The following is a 20,771-nucleotide window of genomic DNA, read 5'->3' as shown; positions in this document are numbered from 1 at the left end:
AAACAGTGCCAGGGGTGGGACATAATTTATAAGATTTGGAAATATTTGGTCTAACAATTATGGGTTCCTACCACCGACAGTATTTGTGAGATTTTCTGTAAGTGTTATCACTCAAGTGAGAATTGCCAAGAAGTAAAACTTAAGGGTGAAATGGAAGCACAGATGACCTTGAAACATTTTCCAGTTTGGCTATTATTAACAGGCATTATGGGTTTACCTGGCAGGTGACAGTATTTGGGGGGAAATATTACTAGATAGTATAGGGTTACCCGGCAGGTGGCAGTAATTTGGGATGTCAATAGACTTTATGGTGTTCCTAGCAGGTGGCAGCATTTTAAGGTGTAATGGGTTAACCTGGCAGGTAGCAGTATTTTGGGGTGTAATGGGGTTACCTGGCAGGTGGCAGTATTTTGGGGTGTATTGGGGTTACCTGGCAGGTAGCAGTATTTTTGGGGTGTTGTTAATGAGTGCTATGATGGGGTGCTATGATGTTCCTGGCAGGTGGCAGTATTTTGGGGTGCTATGATGTTCCTGGCAGGTGGCAGTATTTTGGGGTGCTATGATGTTCCTGGCAGGTGGCAGTATTTTGTGGTGCTATGATGTTCCTGGCAGGTGGCAGTATTTTGTGGTGCTATGATGTTCCTGGCAGGTGGCAGTATTTTGGGGTACTATGATGTTCCTGGCAGGTGGCAGTATTTTGGGGTGCTATGATGTTCCTGGCAGGTGGCAGTATTTTGGGGTGCTGTGATGTTCCTGGCAGGTGGCAGTATTTTGGGGTGCTGTGATGTTCCTGGCAGGTGGCAGTATTTTGGGGTGCTGTGATGTTCCTGGCAGGTGGCAGTATTTTGGGGTGCTGTGATGTTCCTGGCAGGTGGCAGTATTTTGGGGTGCTGTGATGTTCCTGGCAGGTGGCAGTATTTTGGGGTGCTATGATGTTCCTGGCAGGTGGCAGTATTTTGGGGTGCTATGATGTTCCTGGCAGGTGGCAGTATTTTGGGGTGCTATGATGTTCCTGGCAGGTGGCAGTATTTTGGGGTGCTATGATGTTCCTGGCAGGTGTCAATGTTGTATTTGACATACATGGTGGTAGTTTGATGTCAGCATGGCAGGAGACTCACCCGGGCCTTCTCGCACTGCTCCTCGCCCCCTAGCTCGAGGCGCACGGTGCGGTGGTGCCCATGGTGCGGGCTCGGTTCCGGTACCCGCACCCGGACGTTGAACAGTCTGTGGATGCGGGGGGCGCAGCGCTGCAGCAGGGGACACGCACTCTCCGGGACATTCAGCTCCAACACCATCTAGCACCGCAGCTCGGGGCCTCCGCAGGCCGGGGCAGGCCCTCTCCGGACCCAGGCTGTCTGGGTGCGCGGATTATCCGGCCTACTCCGGGCCCGGGGCCCTGCCGCTCCCTCCCTCCCTCCCACCTCCACCTCACCGAGCAGTCCGAGCCCGCGGCACCATCTCCATAGCGCTGCCTGCAGCTGCCCACACACCGCCCGCTCCACGTATCCTAGCAACGGCGGCCGGGCCTGCAAGAAATGAAGAACAGCGGCACCCAGCGGCCGGCGGCAGAACTGCACTGGCCTGGCCTGGATGCTGCATTACATGATACAGGCCTGCTGGGGGTTCTCCCAATGGACCGGTCTGGGGATCCCTAATAACTGGCTTCTCTGTGGCAGGACAGTAACAATAACACAGAGACAGTAATAATACTCTATAGACTTTAGATTGTAAGCTCACGGGCAGGGCGCTCTACCTTTTGTATTGGTCTGTTTATGTAGTATTGTCACTCCTGGCACTGGTTATGGTGCTTGGTGTGTTTTTATTTTTATTGAATAGCTCCTGATCATATAATGAAAGAGAGACTCCACTGCCCAAATAATTGTGTTTTAAATCACTGTTTAATAGATATACCCAAATGAGAACATGAATGCAATTAATGATGCTTTTTTTTTCAGGTATATCTAAAAACAGCCTGTAAAAGCTCTAGATCTCTTGTCTGAGCCTTCGTAGTCCCTCCCCTTCTAACCTAGCTCAGACTTTCTCTGGCTGTCCAATCACCGGACTTCCCAATGCAGCTTAACAAGTCTTTCCAAGACAGATGTTCTGAGTAATTGCCGTCTCTTGAGTTTAGCTCCACTGAGCTAAACAACCAGGAAGTAACATGATTCACAGCCAGGGAGGTGTAACAAGTGTAATTTATAAAAATAGAGAAAATTAGAACTCTTAGAATGGACAAAAGCTCAGAGAAACTCAGTAGCTTGGGTCTCACAAAAATGTTTTTGCTCACTTGTGCTATTAAAAGAAGAGAACCTATACAATTTGCATATAAGACTGATTCCACCCATAAGGGCAGTCCAGAACTGAAATGCCAGCAAGTTTCCTTTGCATGAGAGATACAACAACCCTGGACAATCGTTTCTTTGGGCCTCATTAGCGACTATTTATTCTCTCATTCATGAAGTTTTGGTCACAGCGGCAGCACCTTTCATACAAAAGTAGGTCTCGGGAGTGCCCCCTATCCTCTCTCTGTTCATATTATATTTGGAATCCAGACCAGATTCCTTAGGGGTTAAGCACCCCGCCCAGGCCCCCCCAGCTTCAGAGTCTCCTTTAGAGGTGGCCACAGGTGTGTATATATAGGAGGAGTTTATCAATAGTCAGTTCACTTTTATTATTTTTCCCAGCTAGCACAGTCATTTGCAATAGTGAGTATACCCAGTTTAGCACAAACACATTAACTATTTAGTTTTAACACTGTTTTTAATTGCTTTCATCACTTATGTTTGTATACTCACTATGCTCTTACCAGTATTTAATTTAACACTTTTATTTTTAACACTTTTACTATTTATTTGCCCCCCACATTTTAGTGTAGGACCCACCAATAATTGGGTACTTTGAAAGTAGTTGTGGGCTTAACAACATATGGCCATATGGTGGAACCAAATCCCCATGTTTATACTTAGATAGGCATTTTAGTAGCCTTCTTTGTTCTCTTTGTAGTCTGAGTGCGACGCAACTATTTATTCTCTTATTCATGAAGTTTTGGTCACAGCGGCAGCACCTTTCATACAAAAGTAGGTCTCGGGAGTGCCCCCTATCCTCTCTCTGTTCATTAGCGAGGTGTAGCTGATACGCCTCTAGGCACAATGAGCACAGGGTCCACATCTGGATCACCCTTTTTGCTTAGGGAGAACTGTAGCAAATTGCATTGCAACAAAAATATGAGAACGGACATAAGCTTAGAGACATTCAGAAGCTTGCCCTTCGGTAAATTTATATTTTAAAAAAATGGCAATTTCTACTTAAATCAACACTTTTTGTTAAATTAATGCTGTAGCACATAACCTTATCCGACCACAGAATAAAAGTTATCTGTTTTTTCCATCATGTTAGCTACAGGCTTTCACTATCATTAAAAATAAATGTTGGTTGTCTAACTACAGAAATTATTTCACATTAATCTGTTTTCATCCATAACCCATTTGAAAGATATCTCAGTCATTTGTGGTAAATAGTTTTTTTTTTTTTTTCACTACATTGTTTACATCCATTAGCATATATTGTACACATCACTCAAAAGAGTCATCCATTTTTGTCTAGGTATTATAATTAACCGTAATGTTGAATGAAATGATTCATTATGCTTCTCTGTAACAGCTAAACATATACATTGTTTTTGGTTGACATTAGTTTACATTAGGGCTAACAAAATCTACACTAAACATACTAATTTTCATTCACTTTAGTTAGACTGAGGGTGTTGTAGACTATTTAGACATATTACTTTTTACCCAAATTATTACATTTAAAGGAACCCTCCAAGCACCATAACCATTACAGCGCACATGGGTCCCTGTGCCACCCATCCCTCCACTGTAAGGAGTCAAACCATTTTAGGACAGTTTGACGTCTTACCTGGGGTCTATCAGTGGCGGGCCACCACCACTAAGTTCCATGCCCACTGAATATTCATATGTTTTGCCCTTGTATTTTGTGTTCCCAATGCTTATTCCCATGCTAATCGGCTAAAAATCAAAAGCATCCTACGAGATACACGGCCCCTGACAAGCGAGGCAGCTCCAGCGTAACCTGCTGAACACACAGATGCCCTTCTTTTCCACCCCGGGCAGAAAACCCCGAAAACGAGGCACCAAGGCCTACCTCGAGTGCGGACAACCGGCAGAGCTCGCCTGGGGATACGATCCGCGATACACGCCGGACTGCCACGGACAAACAGAGGCAAGTGAAATGGGGCGAAGGTCGCAAAAGCAACCTCCTCTCAACCCGAAAATGCAGCGAGATATCAGCCTCATGCTGCAATCCTCCTCTTCCCCAATGACTCCGGCGCCCCGCGAGCCATCACCTGCCTCCTCAACGGAGGGAGCCCACGCGGACACTACCCCCTCCAATGCTCATCCTCCAGAGGCAACATTAAGGGCAGGGGACCACACTGATATGCTCCCCTCCAACACTCACTCCCCGATAGCACTACCGACGACAGGGGGCCACACACCTGCCTCTAAAAATGATATACAGGAAATGCTCACCGGCCTGCAAAATAACCTGAAACGAATGTGGGAGGCTGATCTAGCAGCACTCACCACGGAAGTACACTCAGTGACAGCCCGCACACAGGCAACTGAAACAGGCCTGACAGACCTGAAACAGGACTTTCACACCCTGAGGGAAACAGTGCTGAACCTACAATCAACACAAGCCTCAATGGCCAGGCAACTAAATATACTGGACGACAGAGGCAGGAGAAAAAACGTAAAAATAAGGGGAGTCCCAGAGAACATACAACTAGAAGAGCTGCCCCATTTCGTCAGGCGCCTTGTGGCGACAGTCCTACCGCACAAGGGGGCCAAGCAGTTTGTCTTTGATGGCATATACAGAATAGCAAAATCGCCCCGTGCTCCCACGTCAGCGCCACGAGACCTCATCCTACGCTGCTGTACCATGACTGATAAAATGGGACTAATGGCGGCATTTCGGGGACGGACCCCCTACAAGTTTGAGAACTGTCAACTCTCCCTATTTCAGGACTTAAGCAGAGAAACACTCATATGGCGTAAAGCGATGAGACCAATCACAACCTCCCTCCAGGAAGCAGGCATTAAGTACAGGTGGGCGACGCCAAAGACCCTATGGATAACTAAAGAAGGGACGCATTATAAAATATCAGACCCCACTGAGGGACCGGCACTGCTAACTACTTTGGGACTACAGACCCAAGGCTTGACCACCACCCCCAGCCTCGGACAGAGGACAGCGAGAAGCGGAGGAGCATCAGACCTCAAGGGACCACGCGACGATACGACCTGAATCAACATCAACTCCTACCTACCCCGGCCGGGGACAATGGGACATTTCTAGTTCAACAGTTGGCCCCAATACCCAAGACGAACTGTCCTATCACCAACCGCCACGCGGTTACACACACTCCGGGACTCTTTTACTATAACACCTCTTCTCTCCCCCCCCCCCCCAACCCCAGGGTCACAGGGGAACTGCTTGCAACAGAGTCCACACAAGACCTAAATGGCTCTGCACATACAAATGACACACACATACAGGGACTCTGCTAGACAGCACAGGCGGACCACCACTACATGGCCCAACATTGACATCTATAGACTCGCAATAGCTGACATTACTCATGAACGGACGTGTACTGTGCAACTAGACCACTCACTATTAGACCTAACCTAGCGAGGCACCACACAGCGTTACACCTACACAATTAAGCCGTGGACATACGCAATTAGCCTAGCCACTCATAGGGTATATTCCCTGAGTATCCCTCCAGATAGAAGTCGAAGCCTATTGAAGTCAATAGACCCAACATCCACTACCAACCAACACTAACAGGTTACGCTAGTGGTGCTACTGACTATAGAGTGACATACCCACTTTTATTACCATAAGATCACATGCCGATACAACCCGACAGTCCTGCTATAACTAAAAATGTGTTTAATGTACCTTGCTAAAGTTTTTTTTCTTTCTCGTAACTTGATTACAGTGTTGCTACCTTAACATAGCCTCTACGGCACAAGTTTGTGAAACTCGTACATTTTGCACTGAAAATAAAGATTTACAAAAAAAAAAAAATGCTTATTCCCATGATTTTCTCTTGTATTCTTTGTTTCCCCATGTAATTGTGATGTATTCATGTGTTTTTCCCTCTCCCCGTTCGGGAGAGGGCATACAAATGGAACATGTTTGTCTCGCGAACAGGGAATACCCCAATACCTCATTTGGAATGTTCACACCTTGTAACGAGGTGTCAAAACCACAAACCGCAAGGGAAACAAGTGGTACATGCTTCACCTGGGTGGCCGCCGTTTCGTAAGCCGAATGCCCACAAGGGAATCATTTGTTTTCCAAACAGGCCTGCTCGGGGATCGCCCTACTTTTCTAACGGGGCTATAATCGCTGTTTACCCCCCTGCCTGGGAGCTATGAGGCTAGGCTCGTAGCTGCCCAAGAGAGCGCTCTCTCTCTGAGGCTACCTAGGTGGAAGTAGCCCCAGGGAAGGTTACCTCCCTCTGTACGGAATATGTTTTAATGTGTGTCCCTGTGTACTGTTGGTATCTCCCAGAGCGGGAGATGGCTATCCGTAACCCAACCCTCTCCTGCCTGCGATTGTGTTGAACTGAAGGAGCATAAAAGATTGTCAGTGTTTTAACTTCCATAACTGTGTCTCGTCTGGTTACTGGAGGGAAGGAAAATTTAACTTCTGTTCCATCTTGCAGGGGACGCAGCGGGGAAAGTCCTTGTAAGGACTAAACGAGCTAGTTTCCCCATCCGTTTGCCGGTTCCAGCTAGAAAGCAACCCCTCTGGCGGAGGTACCCACACATTCCCCGCCTCCATAAAAGCTCAGGCCTTGCAGTGCTTATCTCAGTGGCTGAGCATGATAAACTGAGCTAACAGAATCTCCTCAGCAGGAGCTACCAGCCCTTACTGAACTTTATAGGAGGGGGGCGGGGCCTGACCGCTGAGCCATGCAGACGTGTCTCCCTGGGGCTCCCGCACCAAGCGACTGAGTCGGTAACCTGCTCGGTAAAGCGGTTACGAGACATTCTCAGTCCCTAACGAGACAGACAAAGCTGGGACCTACCGGGGGACACCAAACGTGTCGCCCAAATGCAAGGAATCTCCGCATCGGCATCTGCGGCCTACACACGCGGCAGGCGCGGGGGGGATGGCCGCGCCCCTGTGCCTATCAGCCGTGGAAAGACCAAGCTTGCACCTCCGTTCCCCCCACCCCCCTATGGACCGGTGGGGGTCATCCCGGTCCCCGCCAGCCTGAAGCACAAGGCACTGCCACTCTCCCGACCAAGCGGTAACGGAGATGGCCAGCGCAAGATGGCAGACAAGCACATGAGAGCAGAGCTCAAGTCACCACAACATCCTGACAAGCAGCTCACTCAGACAGAGCACTACTCCACACAACTAGACATCATATTACAGCGCTTCTGGGACAACATGGAGCAACGTAGTAAGCAGACACCCCATGCCCCGGAACAGAGGGCAGTAAAGCAGAGGGAGCAGAGCGGGAAGGGGCCGCGCTCGGGCACCTCACGCAGAGTTGCACCCGCTATTCACGTCGACAGCCTACCTGGGCCGAAGGCCCCACGGAGATCAATTCCGCAGCACCGACCACACCGCCGGAAGCCCGACCACCGCAGGCGGCGGCAGAACAACCGGGCTTTCCAGGGCGCCCATGAAGGGGAAGACCCGGCCTCATCGAGACACCGAGTCTGTGGCTCACGGGTGCTGGCCTTACCAACGACCCGGGGCAGGAGGGCGGCTCCCCACCGCTCGCCCCTTACCCTAACCATGGGGATAGTGCAGGTACAAACGTCAGCGTCTACCCGCAGAAGTATCGGCTGAAGTGGACCGATAGTCCCGCAAGACCTGCCCGCAGAAACCCCGGTAATGGACTGCACTACGTATAACCGGCACCTGAACTGTCCTTGTTGCCTCCAATGACCACAACCACTTATTTACTCCTTTCTTGCCCTGCATTGCCATGATGGACTAGCGGTTCCCATAGCCTGTTTTATTTATGCTTACCCTCTTGCTAGCAGTGCCTAAAACGAGCAAAGCGCAGGATTGTTGTGTTTAGCCTATTTACACATGATTCTTATTTAGAAAACGCAAAGCCATTCAGCTTCTACCATAGGCACAACTCCTATTGCCCAATACATGTCTACCCAGCTTTTTCTGACACTCACTGCCAGTGAATCATAGTCAGTTGCTTCACTACCTTACCAATCGCAATGGGAGCGGTTTAATATATGTCGCTTATCTGCCTACTAGGCTGACACATGCTAATCCTATAACCTAAACATATAATTTACGCGAGTATTTCAAACATGTTTTCAGCAAATCGTTAGCAGATCTAATGCCTGCAGGAAACTATAGCTATGTTCCTATTTATCAAAAATGCGCATTGTCCAGCACATACCTTACCTGCTATTTATCAATGGTTTAAGCTTGTTGATATAATATAAGATGAGGTACATCGACAGACTTGTTAGTATTTTAGGACTGCACCAGGGTAGCTGCTCTAATATTGTTAAGCATTGATAGTTCTCTTTACTTTATTTTATTTTATTTAATTTTCATGCACTTCAGTTGACCAAGCTTGTATCATTATGTTGTACACGTGACGTCTTTAAAAAAAAAAAAAAAAAAATGTCAGTCTTTCCTAGGAGTGTATTGCATACCACCTTGTTAGTGTTAACCTGTGTTACCCCGCAATGCCTCCTCTTTCTATTCTGTACCCCATAACGCATGTGCCATAATAAAAGAAAAATTTAAAAAAAAAAAAAAAACTTTATAGGAAGCAGGGAACGGTGCCTGGCAGACCCCAAATGAGAATTCAATCCATTCTAAAATGGTTTGACTCCTAACAATGGGAAGCACCAGGGAACTCGCATCATTACTACTAAAGTGCACTGTAGTGATTATGGTGCTTGGAGTGTTTCTTTAAATTGATGTTCAGGTAATATTCAATTTATTTTCTTAGTCCATGAATACCAATCCAAAGTTACCCCACTTACATGGAGGGATGTGTGTAACAATAAGTGATTAAACGTGAATAAAAACAATTAAAAGCAGCTCTATACACTTATGTGGAAATATCCTCTTTTCCACAAAACAATAATATGGAATACATTGCGGTATAAGTGACAAAGACCTACACCTATAAGTGGAGCGCTAAAACAAATATAAAGCTTACTAAGCATAACAAGCATAACTTGATTCAGTAGTATGGTGTGACGTACATGCCAGAGAGTATAAAAATACAAAAGATACAATATAGTGCAGATGGTATTTTAAAAATGCAATCCAGTGAATGAAATCAGGGCCGGTGCAAGGATTTTTGGGTACATAGGCGAAGATGCATTTTTCCGCCCCCCCCTCTAAAATTAACATCTTCACCTATGTGCCTCCTAACCAGCTCCTCCCTCTTCCCCGTCCCTTAGTGTTCCTCTCCCCTCCCCCCTCCTTTCCCTGTCCCTTGGTTTTTCTCTCCCCTCCCCTCTCTGTCCCTTGGTTTTTCTCTCCCCCCACCCTCTTAGCGGTCACACTCCCATTCCTGGTGTGCCTCCTACCTGTCTTGTAGCGTTGCGGAGCAGACCCTCTACAGGAGCTTCAGTTTTTTGTACCTGGCTGGATTGACAGGAAGTGCTCTCTCAGTGAGCACCTCCTCTCAGTCTGGCCAGGTACAGGAAACAGAAGCTCCTGTACTGCGCTCCGCTCCGCCACGCTACACTCAGTGGTGTATACACACTAACAGCCACACACACTCAATGACAAACACACAGACGTCACTGACAGACACAGACTCACTGATCTGACACACACTCATTCATTGACAGACACACACTCAATCACAAACATACTCTCACTGATTTGACAGACACTCAAAAACACACACTCATACACTGACAGACACACACATTCATACAATCATTCACAGACACACACACAGACACATATACACAGACACACACACACAGAAACACTCACAGACAAACACATACAGACACACACTCACACAGACAAACACATACAGACACACACTCACAAACAAGCACATACAGACACACACTCACAGACACACACATACAGACACACACTCACAGACAAACACATACAAAGACAAACACACACAAACACATACACACACACACACTGACAAACACATACACACACACACACTGACAAACACATACACACACACTCACAGACACACACTCACAGACAAACACATACACAGACACACACACTCACAGACAAACACAGACACACACACACTGACACATACACTTTCAGACACACACAAATTAATAATAATATCCACCCAGCCTCCCTACCTGGAGAGCTGGTGTGGATGTGTCCCTGGGGTCCAGTGGGGCTTCAGTGCGGCGGGCGGCAGCGTTCTAATGAGAGGCGGCGAGGGAGCTCTAACCTGTCTGCTCTGCTCCCTCGCGGGCTGTCTGCTGATGCCGGGAGCCGGAATATGACGTCATATTCCGGCTCCCGCAGAATCAGCACACGGCGCGCGAGGGAGCAGAGCAGACAGGTTAGAGCTCCCTCGCCGCCTCTCATTAGAACGCTGCCGCCCGCCGGGGGTCCAGAAGGTGACCTGGCAGGAGGGAGCGTTTCCCTCCTGCCGGTCACCGAAATCTTGCGCCCCCAGAGCCGGTGCGCCCTAAGGCGGCCGCTTGTGCCGCCTTATGGACGCGCCGGCCCTGAATGACATAGCAAACATAACACTCACATTTTAAGGAGCCTGTGTGTAAATACTGGCTCTGTACTTAGGCCTGTGTGCTTATTTTGGTAACACCACCCTTCTGCTTCGGCTTGGAGTGGTTCTCATAGATAAAACATAAAGGGAAAGCGGACCAATGTGCAGACTGTAGCAATAAAAAAGATGAGTGTAAAATAATAAATGTGGTGCTCACCTGGTCCTGAGCCTATAGGTCCCTGCTCTGAGGTGTATAGGTGTAGTGCCAATTTAAATTAGGAATGGCACTGCCCATATGGAGATTTCTGGAGGCTCCAAGAAAGGAGCAGGATATCTTGAGTAAAATAACAGACTCTTTTGTTATTGAATGTGCATGGAGGGGCTGAATGTTCTTCATAAAGATCCATTGATTCAATGCACCTCTATGAGGAGATGCTAACTGGTGCAGAGTGGTGTTTTGCTGCGCATGTGCGATAGCCTCCCAATGCTTTCCAATTGTAAAACATTGGACTGGCTGAGATCATCAAGTCTGATGATCTCTGCCAAGGGGGCGGAGCCAGCCACAACAACCTGCACGCCGCCTAAAAGGGGAGCAAAATTATCTCTGCAACTGATAAGGGGCCTGGGAATGTAAATTGTTGGGTTTTTTTTAGAACTACATAGAAACATAGAAATTCATGTTCTGACACTATAGTGTTCCTTTAACCCCTTAAGGACCAAACTTCTGTAATAAAAGGGAATCATGACATGTCACACATGTCATGTGTCATTAAGGGGTTAAGCATATTACACCCCTCTGGCTGTTAATCAGTCAGCCGGTCCTGAGCACCTGCCTTGCATTGAGATGCATTGGGAAGGATGTCATTGGACAGCCATCGAAAGTCAGGCTGGGTTAGAGGGGAGGGATTGTCAAGGCTTCAGACACGAGATATATAATGATATTACATGTTGTTTTTAGATACACCACCAATGAAAAAGTATATAATTGAATGCATGCTTGTCTTCAGTGAGGGTATAACTACTAAACAGTAATATTTGTTTGGTTGTTGTTTTTGTTTGGGCAGTGGAGCATCCTTTTAAGCAGTTTTCTAGAGTGGGAAATATAAACTAGTCTCTTGGTTAGGGAATTTTAAAAATGTTTGTGTGTAGCCTTGGATATTCTAATGCTATTGCTATGTATCTAGTTGCATTCTTAGTCGGAGCAACAACCTTTAAATGCAGTCAGCTTTCAAACCTAAAAATATTATAAAACGTAACAGAGTAGTAACAAGCATTGCAAGATTTATGCACTGATAGATAGAGGTGAAAGTGATGGGTTGCAAAGAAAAACACTACACATAGGGCCATATTTATCAAACCAAAACAGGTGCTATTCTGCCTCTATTTGTTTCCATGGTGATTAGTCCATATATAGCACTTTATCCCTGAATAGCATCTGTTCTTGCCTTTTGTACTTGCGCTTCCAAGTAGTAAACATAAACTATATATTGAGCTCTCTCGGCTCTGAACAGCATCTCCAATGATGCTTAGTTTCTTCATTGGGTGAGCATCAAACAAATTACACAGTATCTGGAGACAACAAGTTTATGTCTATCCCTGGCTTTGTCATTCTGCCAGTCTGCCTATTTCTCCATCTCTGTAGTATCTGTTGCTTGGCAAACAAATTACTCCCACCTATTGAATCAACAGTCTATTACACATTTGAGCTAGGTCTTCAAATACTACCATCTCCCCCCTCTATGTGCCCACTTACTGTAGCCCTGTCTTTTACCAATTTAGTTTAAAAACACAGATGAGGAGAAATGTAGATGTTGTGCTGTAGATTATTTTCAGAGATAAAAAGCCAAGCTCAGGTTAATTTGCAGATTTTCAGGGTCATCCAGCCTACCGAGAGACACTTTCATATTCTACACTTTTTTTTAACCTAAATGTCTTTGTCATCATTACAATTTGATCATTAACTAGACTGCAGTTTCGGATATCTAATTGAGTCATTGTGTCAGTGCTTTTAAACTCCTGGAATACAAATTTTGGTGGAACCCAGGCTAGGAGTCGAATGAAAGTCTAAAATTGTTTAACTACTTACAATGGGGATGCGCCAGGGCACTCTTATTACCATAACCACAAATAACATGGTAGTGGTAGCTGGTAGCCGGGATTAGTGATGTCGCGAACACAACATTTTCGGTTCGCGAACGGCGAGCGGGAACTTCCGCGAACCGGGCGAACCGCCATTGACTTCAATGGGCAGGCGAATTTTAAAACCCACAGGGACTCTTTCTGGCCACAAAAGTGATGGAAAAGTTGTTTCAAGGGGACGAACACCTGGACTGTGGCATGCCGGAGGGGGTTCCATGGCAAAACTCCCATGGAAAATTACACAGTTGATGCAGAGTCTGGTTTTAATCCATAAAGGGCAGAAATCACCTAACATTCCTAAATCACAATGGATATGGATTGACACCTGACATATGACATATTGACACATTGACATATGGATTGACACCTATCCTAATGATCCCTGATACACACTGACACAGAGCAGAATAGGGACTGTTCCCCCTACATAGGGTCACTTGGCAGATATGGATTGACACCTATCTTAAGGATCCCTGATACACACTGACACAGAGCAGAATAGGGACTGTTCCCCCTACATAGGGTCACTTGGCAGATATGGATTGACACCTGTCCTCAGAGACCCTGATACACACTGACACAGAGCAGAATAGAGACTGTTCCCAGGGCCATCGCTACCTGTAAGGCTGACTAGGCAGCCGCCTAGGGCGCCCCTTGGGAAGGGGCGCCGCCAGGAGAGCCGCCCCCCCTCATGCTGCAGCCGCCCGAGCGCTCTGCAGAGAGCCTCAGGCGGCTGCAGCTCTGCCCGGGCTGGTGCGTCCATGAGGGCGCACTGCCCGGGCGCATCGTGAGGAGAGGGGCTGACAGGAGGGAAGCGCTCAGCGCTCCCTCCTGTCACTCCCTCACTGTAGCGTGGCCGAGCGCAGTATGGTCCGCGGGTACAGGGAGCATCTGTCTCATGTACCCGACCGGACTAACAGGAAGTGAACACTGAGTGTTCACTTCCTTTTAGTCCGGCCGGGTACAGGAACAAAAGCTCCCTGTACCCGCGGACCATACAGAGCTCGGCCACGCTACAACATAGGTAGGGGGGGGGGGGGAGATAAATTTAAAGGGAGGGGGCTGGGAATAAATGGACAGGGAGGGGGGGAATAAATGGACATGGAGGGGGGTGGGAATAAATGGACAGGGAGGGGGGTGGGAATAAATGAACAGGGAGGGGGGATAAATGGACAGGGAGGGGGGATAAATGGACAGGGGGGGAATAAATGGACAGGGGGGGAATAAATGGACAGGGGGGGAATAAATGGACGGGGGGGAATAAATGGACGGGGGGAATAAATGGACGGGGGTGGGAATAAATGGACAGGGGGGGATAAACGGACAGGGGTGGGGGGAATAAATTGAAAGGGAGGGGAAAGAAATTGACAAGGTGGGGGGAAGAAATTGACAGGGAGGGGAATTGACGGGGTCGGGAGGGGAGAAGAGAGTGACAACGGGGGAGACGAGAGTGACAAGGGAGGGGGGAGAAGAGAGGGACAAGCAGGGGAGAAGAGAGTGACAAGGAGGGGGGGAGAAGAGAGTGACAAGGGAGGGAGAGGGGGAGAAGAGAGTGACAAGGGAGGGGGGAGAGTGACATCCATCACACACACACAATGCACCCCTTGCACACAGAAAAACACACAATGCATTACACACACAGACAAGCAATGCAACCCTTACACACAATGCATTCCTTACACACACTCAATGCACCCCTTACACAAACTCAATGCACCCCTTACAGACGCACACACTGCATCCCGTACATACACAGAAACACACCTTGCAGCCCTTACACATACAAACACAGATTCACACAATGCATTCCTTACACACATATCAGGACATCCCCTACTCCACCTTCTGTGAACAAACTCATTGGTGGAACATGAAGGTGGACCCTGGGACTCAGACCTTGAGCTGTGTAAAGGGCGTTAAAAAAATGGTGCTGCTTCCCGTTCTCCCAGAACATTGATTTTTGTGACCACAGTTACAAACAGCCTCCAGAGAGCCTGTTCTACACCAGACCAGTGGAGCCAGACTGCAGCTAGAACCCATCATCATCCTCATCTGGTTGTAAGTAGGCAATCTAGTATATTATTCGTGGCACTGATCTCTAATTTACCTCACATTAAAGAAACACTATAGTCCCCAGAACCACTGCAGCTTAATGTAGTGGTTCTGGTGTTTATAGCCTGTACCTGCAGGCCTTTTAATGTAAACACGGTGGCACTGCAGCACTGGCGTTAGTTAACATGGCAGATCATATGGGTGGGGCATTGTGATGTCATATGGGGGGTGGGGGGGGGGCGGCAAATTTTACTTTTGCCTAGGGCGGCAAAAATCCTTGCACCGGCCCTGACTGTTCCCCCTACATAGGGTCACTTGGCAGATATGGATTGACACCTATCCTCAGAGACCATGATACACACTGACAGAGAGCAGAATAGGGACTGTTCCTCCTACATAGGGTCACTTGGCAGATATGGATTGACACCTATCCTCAGAGACCATGATACACACTGACACAGAGCAGAAAAGGGACTGTTCCTCCTACATAGGGTCACTTGGCAGATATGGATTGACACCTATCCTCAGAGACCATGATACACACTGACACAGAGCAGAAAAGGGACTGTTCCTCCTACATAGGGTCACTTGGCAGATATGGATTGACACCTATCCTCAGAGACCATGATACACACTGACACAGAGCAGAATAGGGACTGTTCCCCCTACATAGGGTCACTTGGCAGATATGGATTGACACCTATCCTAAGGATCCCTGATACACACTGACACAGAGCAGAATAGGGACTGTTCCCCCTACGTAGGGTCACTTGGCAGATATGGATTGACACCTATCCTAAGGATCCCTGATACACACTGACACAGAGCAGAATAGGGACTGTTCCCCCTACATAGGGTCACTTGGCAGATATGGATTGACACCTATCCTAAGGATCCCTGATACACACTGACACAGAGCAGACTAGGGACTGTTCCCCCTACATAGGATCACTTGGCAGATATGAATTGACACCTATCCTAAGGATCCCTGATACACACTGACACAGAGCAGAATAGGGACTGTTCCCCCTACATAGGGTCACTTGGCAGATATGGATTGACACCTATCCTCAGAGACCATGATACACACTGACACAGAGCAGACTAGGGACTGTTCCTCCTACATAGGGACACTTGGCAGATATGGATTGACACCTATCCTAAGGATCCCTGAAACACACTGACACAGAGCAGAATAGGGACTGTTCCCCCTACATAGGGTCACTTGGCAGATATGGATTGACACCTGTCCTCAGGGACCCTGATACACACTGGGGGGGACCTACTGTCCTCCCCCAGCCCCCACCCCTGCACGGTGGGTGGGGGCCATAAATCACAATGGGAGGAGGACCTACTGTCCTCCCCCCGCCCCCACCCCTGCGCGGTGGGTGGGGGCTGTAAAAATAATGATGGGGGGACCTACTGTCCTCCTCCCGGTCCCCACCCCTGCGCGGTGGGTGGGGGCCATAAAAATAATGAGGGGGAGACCTATTGTCCTCCCCCACTGGCCCCCACACCTGAGCGGTGGGTGGGGGCCTAAATCACAATGGGAGAGGACCTACTGTCCTCCCCCAGCCCCCACCCCTGCACGGTGGGTGGGGGCCATAAATCACAATGGGAGGAGGACCTAATGTCCTCCCCCCGCCCCCACCCCTGCGCGGTGGGTGGGGGCTGTAAAAATAATGATGGGGGGACCTACTGTCCTCCTCCCGGTCCCCACCCCTGCGCGGTGGGTGGGGGCCATAAAAATAATGAGGGGGAGACCTATTGTCCTCCCCCACTGGCCCCCACACCTGAGCGGTGGGTGGGGGCCATAAATCACAATGGGAGAGGACCTACTGTCCTCCCCCCGCCCACACCCCTGCGCGGTGGGTGGGGGCCATAAAAATAATGAGGGGGAGACCTACTGTCCTCCCCCACTGGCCCCCACCCCTGACCGGTGGGTGGGGGCCATAAATCACAATGGGGGGAGGACCTACTGTCCTCCCCCCGCCCCAACCCCTGCGCAGTGGGTGGGGGCCATAAATCACAATGGGGGGAGGACCTACTGTCCTCCCCCCGCCCCCACCCCTGCGCGGTGGGTGGGGGCCATAAAAATAATGAGGGGGGGACCTACTGTTCCCCCCCCTAGCCCCCACCCCTGAGTGGTGGGTGGGGGCAGGGGCGGACTGACCGGTCGGGCACTTCGGACATGGTCCGAGGGCCCGGCCGGGAGGGGGGCCCGCCATCAGGGGGCCCGCCCGCCCCTTTAAATGCTGCAGCGCCTGAGCGCTCTCTTAAGAGCCTCAGGCGGCTGCAGCTTCTCACCTCCCCTCCCCTGTAGCTGTGCGGTCCGCGGTGCCCGGCCGTAGTGAAAGGAAGGTGCACAGTGGGAAGGTGCACACACTGTGCACCTTCCTGTCAGTCCGGCCGGGTACAGGAAACAGAAACTCCTGTTCCACGCGGAACAGGAGTTTCTGTTTCCTGTACCCGGCCGGACTGACAGGAAGGTGCACACTCAGTGTGCACCTTCCTATCACTCCGGCCGGGCGCTGCGGACCGGAGAGCAGCTCGGCCACGCTACAGGGGAGGGGGTAAAAAGAGAGTGGGAGGGGGGGGGTGTTAAAAAAGAGAGTGGGTGTGTGGGGGGGGTTGTTAAAAAGAGAGTGGGGGGGGTTAAAAAGAGAGTGGGACGGGGGGTTAAAAAGAGAGTGGGGGCGGGGGTAAAAAGAGAGTGGGGCGGGGGTAAAAAGAGAGTGGGGGCGGGGGTAAAAAGAGAGTGGGAGGGGGGGTTAAAAAGAGAGTGGGAGGGGGGGGGTTAAAAAGAGAATGGGAAGGGGGGGTTAAAAAGAGAATGGGAAGGGGGGGTTAAAAAAGAGTGGGGGGGTTAAAAAGAGAGTGGGGGGGTTAAAAAGAGAGTGGGGGGTTAAAAAGAGAGTGGGAGGGGGGGCTAAAAAGAGAGTGGGAGGGGGGGTTTAAAAAGAGAGTGGGAGGGGGGGTTAAAAAGAGAGTGGGGGAGTAAGAAGGGGGTAAGAAGAGGGGGAGGGGGTTAAAAAGAGAGGGGGGTTAAAAAGAGAGTGGAAGGGGGGGTTAAAAAGAGAGTGGGAGGGGGGTTAAAAAGAGAGTGGGGGTGGGTAAAAAGAGAGTGGGAGGGGGGGTTAAAAAGAGAGTGGGAGGGGGGGTTAAAAAGAGAGTGGGAGGGGGGTTAAAAAAGAGAGTGGGGGGGTTAAAAAAGAGAGTGGGGGGGTTAAAAAGAGAGTGGGGGGGTTAAAAAGAGAGTGGGGGGTTAAAAAGAGAGGGGGGGCTAAAAAGAGAGTGGGAGGGGGGGTTTAAAAAGAGAATGGGAGGGGGGGTTAAAAAGAGAGTGGGGGAGTAAGAAGAGGAGGAGGGGGGAGTAAGAAGAGGGGGAGGGGGGTTAAAAAGAGAGTGGAAGGGGGGGTTTAAAAAGAGAGTGGGGGTGGGTAAAAAGAGAGTGGGAGGGGGGGTTAAAAAGAGAGTGGGGGGGTTAAAAAGAGAGTGGGAAGGGGGGGTTAAAAAGAGAGTGGGAGGGGGGTTAAAAAGAGAGTGGGGGGTTAAAAAAGAGGGGGGGCTAAAAAGAGAGTGGGGGAGTAAGAAGGGGGTAAGAAGAGGAGGAGGGGGGAGTAAGAAGAGGAGGAGGGGGGAGTAAGAAGAGGGGGAGGGGGGTTAAAAAGAGAGGGGGGGTTAAAAAGAGAGGGGGGGTTAAAAAGAGAGTGGGAGGGGGGGTTAAAAAGAGAGTGGGAGGGGGGGTTAAAAAGAGAGTGGGAGGGGGGGTTAAAAAGAGAGTGGGAGGGGGGGTTAAAAAGAGAGTGGGGGTGGGTAAAAAGAGAGTGGGAGGGGGGGTGGTGTTAAAAAAGAGAGTGGGTGTGGGGGGGGTTGTTAAAAAGAGAGTGGGGGGTTAAAAAGAGAGTGGGGGGTTAAAAAGAGAGTGGGGGGTTAAAAAGAGAGTGGGAGGGGGGGTTAAAAAGAGAGTGGGGGCGGGGGTAAAAAGTGAGTGGGAGGGGGGGTTAAAAAGAGAGTGGGAAGGGGGGGTTAAAAAGAGAGTGGGAGGGGGGTTAAAAAAGAGAGTGGGGGGGTTAAAAATAGAGGGGGGGTTAAAAAGAGTGGGGGGGTTAAAAAGAGAGGGGGGCTAAAAAGAGAGTGGGAGGGGGGGGTTAAAAAGAGAGTGGGGGAGTAAGAAGGGGGTAAGAAGAGATGGAGGGGGGAGTAAGAAGAGGGGGAGGGGGGGTAAAAAGAGAGTGGGGGAGTAAGAAGGGGGTAAGAAGAGATGGAGGGGGGAGTAAGAAGAGGGGGAGGGGGGGTAAAAAGAGAGTGGGAGGGGGGGTTAAAAAGAGAGTGGGGGTGGGTAAAAAGAGAGTGGGAAGGGGGGGGTTAAAAAGAGAGTGGGAGGGGGGTTAAAAAGAGAGTGGGGGGTTAAAAAGAGAGGGGGGGGGCTAAAAAGAGAGTGGGAGGGGAGGTTTAAAAAGAGAGTGGGAGGGGGGGGTTAAAAAGAGAGTGGGGGAGTAAGAAGGGGGTAAGAAGAGGAGGAGGGGGGAGTAAGAAGAGGGGGAGGGGGGTTAAAAAGAGAGGGGGGGTTAAAAAGAGAGTGGGGGGGTAAAAAGAGAGTGGGAGGGGGGTTAAAAAGAGAGTGGGGGTGGGTAAAAAGAGAGTGGGAGGGGGGGTTAAAAAGAGTGGTAAGGGGGGGTTAAAAAGAGAGTGGGAAGGGGGGGTTAAAAAGAGAGGGGGGGTTAAAAAGAGAGGGGGGGCTAAAAAGAGAGTGGGAGGGGGGGTTTAAAAAGAGAGTGGGGGGGTTAAAAATAGAGTGGGGGAGTAAGAAGGGGGTAAGAAGAGGAGGAGGGGGGAGTAAGAAGAGGGGGAGGGGTGAGTAAAAAGAGGAAGGGGGGAGTAAGAAGAGTGGGGAGCGGGGTAAGAAGAGGGGGGTAAGAAGAGGGGGAGGGGGAGTAAGTAGAGGGGGGAGGGGGAGTAAGTAGAGGGGGGAGGGAGGTAAGAAGAGGGGGAGGGGGGTAAGAAGAGGGGGAGGGGGCAGTAAGAGGAGGGCAATTGCCCCCTCCCCTGTCCGCAGGCACCGTGCGGGCAGCCGGCAGGGGAGGGAGGAAGAGAGGACCCGGGAGCTCAGCCTGCAGCTCCTCTGGGTCCTTCTTGCGCGAGCACAGATCGTTGCCGCGGTTACCACGGCAACGTTACGGCTCTTGCGAGAGTAAACTCTAGCCCTGGAGCTACGGGCTAGAGTTCACTCTCAACACTGTGACAACCAGGGATTCCTGGTGGTCGCAGTGGTGAGAGTGAACTCTAGCCCCATACACATTCACACACTGTCCCCCATACACACACACACTGCCCCCACACACACACCGCCCCCACACACACACCATACACATTTACACACATTGCCTCACACACACATACACTGCCCACCCATACACACACAGCCCCCTCATACACACATTGCCCCACACACCCTACACATTCACACACTACACCCACTCACACACACTGAACCTTTCACACACACTGCACCCCTTACACATTGCACCACTGCTCCTATACCCTACTACAGCCTCATATCCCAGCAGACCCCAGGTAAGTTGTCAAACTGTTCTTAAACGGTTTGACTACTTACTCTGGGAGGGGGGCCCGGCCCTCCTGGCACCATAACGACTACACAGAGCAGTAGTGGTTATTGTGCATGGATTATTTCTTTAAATAATCTACAAGTGCCCCAGTAGCCAGCAAGCCAGCCAGCCCACAGGCCGGCCAGCCAGCCAGCCAGCCAGCCCACAGGCTGGCCAGTAGCCAGCCAGCCAGCCCACAG

The 20,771-nt window shown here is 49.8% G+C and overlaps 1 protein-coding gene across 1 annotated transcript in view; it reads right to left on the bottom strand.

Moving 5' to 3' along the window:
- The window catches only part of ZC3H12B (zinc finger CCCH-type containing 12B), a 77,522-nt gene extending 76,346 nt beyond the window's left edge, over nucleotides 1-1,176 (bottom strand). Inside the window, exon 1 of the mRNA XM_063430977.1 lies at nucleotides 1,119-1,176. The gene's annotated coding sequence lies outside the window, so the exon portion shown is untranslated. The remainder of the gene's footprint in view (nucleotides 1-1,118) is intronic.
- Nucleotides 1,177-20,771: the final 19,595 nt, after the last annotated feature.

Source organism: Pelobates fuscus, chromosome 9 (genome assembly GCF_036172605.1).
Source record: "Pelobates fuscus isolate aPelFus1 chromosome 9, aPelFus1.pri, whole genome shotgun sequence".
NCBI classification, from domain to species: domain Eukaryota; kingdom Metazoa; phylum Chordata; class Amphibia; order Anura; family Pelobatidae; genus Pelobates; species Pelobates fuscus.
Note: the sequence above shows the minus strand (reverse complement) of the source record. Positions and strands in the feature narration are given on the sequence as shown.